Source organism: Homarus americanus, unplaced genomic scaffold, assembly GCF_018991925.1.
Source record: "Homarus americanus isolate GMGI-L3 unplaced genomic scaffold, GMGI_Hamer_2.0 scaffold30683, whole genome shotgun sequence".
NCBI classification, from domain to species: Eukaryota; Metazoa; Arthropoda; class Malacostraca; order Decapoda; family Nephropidae; genus Homarus; species Homarus americanus.
This window is the reverse complement of record NW_024720278.1, coordinates 67,501-72,500: the sequence shown is the minus strand read 5'-3', so window position 1 is coordinate 72,500 and position 5,000 is coordinate 67,501. Positions and strand designations below refer to the sequence as shown.

General features: G+C 53.8%; 1 protein-coding gene across 1 annotated transcript in view; it reads right to left on the bottom strand.

The window, feature by feature from the left end:
- Positions 1–5,000, bottom strand: part of LOC121860472 (cilia- and flagella-associated protein 36-like) — a 27,349-nt gene that overhangs the window by 1,603 nt on the left and 20,746 nt on the right. The window lies entirely within an intron of this gene.

Here is a 5,000-nt window from a genome sequence, read left to right as displayed (position 1 = left end):
GAAGTTAGGTTAGGTTGGGGGTAGGTTAGGTTAGGCTAGGTTAGGTTAGGGTAGGTTAGGTTAGGTTAGGTTAGGTTAGGTTAGGCTAGGTAGGTTAGGGCTAGGTTAGGTTAAGCAGTTAGTTAGGTTAGGTTTGGTAAATAGGATGGTTGGCCAGGGGTTAGGTTAGGTTAAGCCAGGTTAGGGTAGGTTAGGGTTAGGTAGGCTAGGTTGGGTTGGAAGGTTTGGTTAGGTTAGGTTAGGTTAGGTTAGGTTAGGTTAGGTTAGGGTAGGTTAGGTTAGGGGTTAAGGGGTTAGGTTAAATTTGGTTAGTTAGGTTAGTTAGGTTGGGGTTAGGTTAGGTTAGGTAGGTTAGGTTAGGGTAGGATTAGGTTAGGTTAGGTAGGTTAGGTTGGTTAGGTTAGAAGTTAGGGGTTAGGTTAGGTTAGGTTAGGGTAGGTTAGGTTTGGTTAGGTTAGGTTAGGCCAGGCAAGGTTAGGGGTTAGGGTAGGTTAGGTTTGGTTAGGTAGGTTAGGTTTGGTTAGGCCACAGGTTAGGGTGGGGTCAGGTTAGGTTAGGCCTGCTGGGGTCAGGTTAGGTTAGGTTAGGTTAGGTTAGGTTAGGCTAGGCAAGTTAGGCCTGGCCAGGTTAGGATAGGCTTGGGGTAAGTTAGGTTAGGTTAGGTTAGGTTAGGTTAGGTTAGGTTAGGTTAGGTTAGCCAAGGCCAGCCAGGTTAGCTAGCCAGGCCAGGCTGCCAGGACAGGTTAGGTTAGGTTAGGTTAGGTTTGGTTGAGTTAGGTTAGGTTTGGTTAGGTTAGGTTAGGTTGGGTTAGGGAAGGTTAGGTTAGGTTAGGCTACAGGGGTTAGGTTAGGCCAGTTAGGGTAGGTTAGGTTTGGCTGTGGGGTTAGGTTAGGTTTGGTTAGGTTAGGTTAGGTTTAGGTTAGGGGTAGGAAGTTAGGGTTAGGTTAGGTTAGGTTAGGAAGGTTGTGTTGAGGTTGGGGTTAGGGGTTAGGTTATGTTAGGGTTGGTGGCTAGGTTTGCTAGGTTAGGTTAGGTTAGGGTAAGGTTAGGCAGGTTAGGTTTGGTTAGGCTAGGGGTTAGGTTGTAAGAAGTTAGGTTAGGTAGGTTAGGTTGGGTTAGGTTGCTAGGTTAGGTTGCTAGGCTAGGTTAGTAGGGTTAGTTAGGCAGGCCAGGTTAGGTTAGGTTAGGTTAGGTTGGGGTTAGGCCAGGGCAGGGGCAGGTCAGGTTAGGTTAAGGTTAGGTTAGGTTAGGGTAGGTTAGGTTTGGTTAGGGTTAGTTATGCCTGTTAGGTTAGGTTAGAAGCATAGGTTACAGTTTAGGTTAGGTTAGGGTAGGTTAGGTTTGGTTAGGTTAGGTTAGGTTAGGTTAGGTTAGGGTAGGTTAGGTTTGGTTAAGCTAGTTAGGTTGGGTTAGGTGTGAGGTAGGTTAGGTTAGGTTAGGTTAGGTTAGGTTTGGTTAGGTTAGGTTAGGTTAGGTTAGGTTAGGTAGGTTAGGTTTGGTTAGGTTAGGTTAGGTTAGGTTAGGTGAGGGTAAGGTTAGGCCAGGGGTTGGTTAGGTTAGGTAAGGTGAGGCAGGTTGGTGTCAGGCTGGTGTCAGGCAGGTTGTCAGGTTAGGTTGGGCCAGGCCAGGCCAGGCCAGGTCAGGCTAGGTCAGGTTGTGATAAGGTTGTGCTAAGGTTGTGTCAGGCCAGGCCAGGCAGGCCAGGTTATGTCAGGCCAGGTTGAAGCCAGGCCAGGCAGGTTAGGTTTAGGCCAGGGGTTAGTTAGCTCTTGGGTTAGGTTAGGGTTAGCTAGGTTAGGTTAGGGGTTAGGCTAGTAGGTTAGGCTTAGGCTAGTTAGGTTAGAAGCTAGTTAGGTTAGGTAGGTAAGTTAGGTTTGGCTAGGTTAGGTTAGGTTAGGTTAGGTGAGGGTGCAGGTTAGTTAGGGTTAGTTAGGGGTTAGGTTTGTTGCTTAGTTAGGTTAGGTTAGGTTAGGTTAGGTAGGTTGTGGGCTTAGGAAGTTAGGTTAGGTTGGTTAGGTTAGGCAGGTTAGGTTGGGTTAGGTTAGGTTAGCTAGGCTAGGTGAGGCAGGTTGTGTTGTGGCTAGGTTAGGCAGCCACAGGTTAGGTTAGGTTGTGGAGGTCAGGTTAGGCAGATTAGGTTTGGTTAGTTTAGGTTAGGTTAGGTTAGGTTGAGGGAGGTTAGGTTAGTTAGGTTAGGTTAGGTTAGGTTAGGGTAGATTAGGTTTGCTAGTTTAGGTTAGGTTAGGTTAGGTTAGGTTAGGTTAGGTTAGGTGAGGGTAGGTTGAGTTAGGGTGGAGCAGCACTGGAATTTATCTAACTCAAGAGTGGATGAATGGTTCCACACACTCTACATACCACACCTCCACATCCACACACACCCCAACACCACCCACACACACCCCAACACCTCCCACACACACCCCAACACCTCCCCACACACACCCCAACACCTCCCACACACACTCCCCAACACCCCCACACACACCCCCAACACCTCCCACACACACCCCAACACCTCCCCACACACCCCAACACCCCCACACACACCCCAACACCACCACACAACCCCACACACACCCACACAACCCATACACACCCCAACACCACCCACACACACCCCAACACCACCCACACACAACCCCACACACCCACACAACCCATACACACCCCAACACCTCCCACACACACCCCAACACCCCCACACCCCAACACCACCCACACAACCCCACACACACCACACAACCCACACACACCCCAACACCACCCACACACCCCAACACCACCCACAACCCCACACACACCCACACAACCCATACACACCCCAACACCTCCCACACACACCCCAACACCTCCCCACACACCCTAACACCACCCACACAACCCATACACACCCCAACACCTCCCACACCCCAACACCACCCACACACACCCCAACACCTCCCACACACACCCACACAACCCCACACACACCCCAACACCCCACACACACACCCCAACACCCCACACACACCCCAACACCCCACACACACACCCCAACACCTACCCACACACACCCCAACACCTCCACACACACACACCCCAACACCACCCACACACACCACCCACACACACCCCAACCCACACACACCCAACACCCACACACACCCCAACACCCACACACACACCCCAACACCCCACACACCCCAACACCCACACACAACCCCAACACCCACACACACACCACAACCCACACACCCACACCACCCACACACACCACCCACACACCCCACCACACCCACACACAACCCACACACCCCAACACCCCACACACAACCCCAACACCCACACACACCAACACCACCCACACAACCCACACACACCCCCACACACACCCCAACACCACCCACACACAACCCCACACACACCCACACAACCCACACACACCCCAACACCACCCACACACCCCAACACCCCACACACACCCCACACACACCCAACACACAACCCCACACACACCCACACAACCCACACACACCCACACACACACCCCACCACCACACACACCCCAAACACCTCCCACACACACCACACAACCCCACACACCCAACCCCACACACACCCCAACAACCACACACCCAACACCACCCACACACCCACCCACACACCCCAACACCCCACACACACCCACACAACCCCACACACACCCCAACACCCACACACACCCCAACACCACCCACACACACCCCAACACCACCCACACACACCCACACACCCCAACACCCCACACACACCCCAACACCTCCCACACACACCCCAACACCACCAATCCAACACCACCCACACACCTAACACCACACACAACCCCAACACCACCCACACACACACCAACACCCACACACACCCCAACACCACCCACACACCCACACACACCCACACACACACGCCACAAACTTACTTCAATATTCCATATTTGCTGATCATCAAGAGGAAGGTTGACTAAAGGTGCAGGCAGGGTAGAAGGACTATAGGTCAGCCCCAGCAGACTAAAATGCAGAGCAGACACACAGAACATAAGAATGGATGAAACACTAACTATTGGCTCTCCAAGGCAGGGCCCCATCTACACCCAACTCCTATGGTCCATACCAGGCAGGGGGCCCATCTACACCCAACCCCATGGTCCATACTGAGCAGGGGGCCCCATCTACACCCAACCCATGGTCCATACTAGGCAGGAGGCCCCATCCACACCCAACCCCTATGGTCCATACTAGGCAGGAGGCCCCATCCACACCCAACCCCATGGTCCATACTAGGCAGGAGGCCCCATCCACACCAACCCCTCATGGTCCACACTAGGCAGGAGGCTCCCACTCACCCAACTCCTATGGTCCATACTAGGCAGGAGGCCCCATCTACACCCAACCCCTATGGTCCATACTAGGAAGGAGGCCCCATCTACACCCAACCCTCATGGCCCATACCAGGCAGGCCCCATCTAAACCCAACCCCATGCCTAGGCAGGGGGCCCCATCCACACTCAACCCTATGGCTCCATACTAGGCAGGGGCCCATCTACACCCAACCCCATGGTCCATACTAGACAGGAGGCCCCATCCACACCCAACCCCCATGGCCCATACTAGGCAGGGGCCCCATCACACCCAACCCCATGGTCCACACTAGGCAGGAGGCCCCATCTACACCAAACCCTTGGCGGCTCATACTAGGCAGGGGGCCCCATCTACACCAAACCCCTACGGCCCACACTAGGCAGGAGGCCCCATCCACACCCAACCCCTATGGCCCATACCAGGCAGGGGCCCCATCTACACCCAACCCCATGGTCCATACCAGGCAGGGGCCCCCACACCAACCCCATGGTCCATACTAGGCAGGGGTCCATCCACATCTCCAACCCCATGGCCCATACCAGGGCCCCACCACCCAAACCATGTCCATACTCAGGCCCCATCCACACCCAAACCCTTATGGTCCACACTAGGCAGGAGGCTCCATC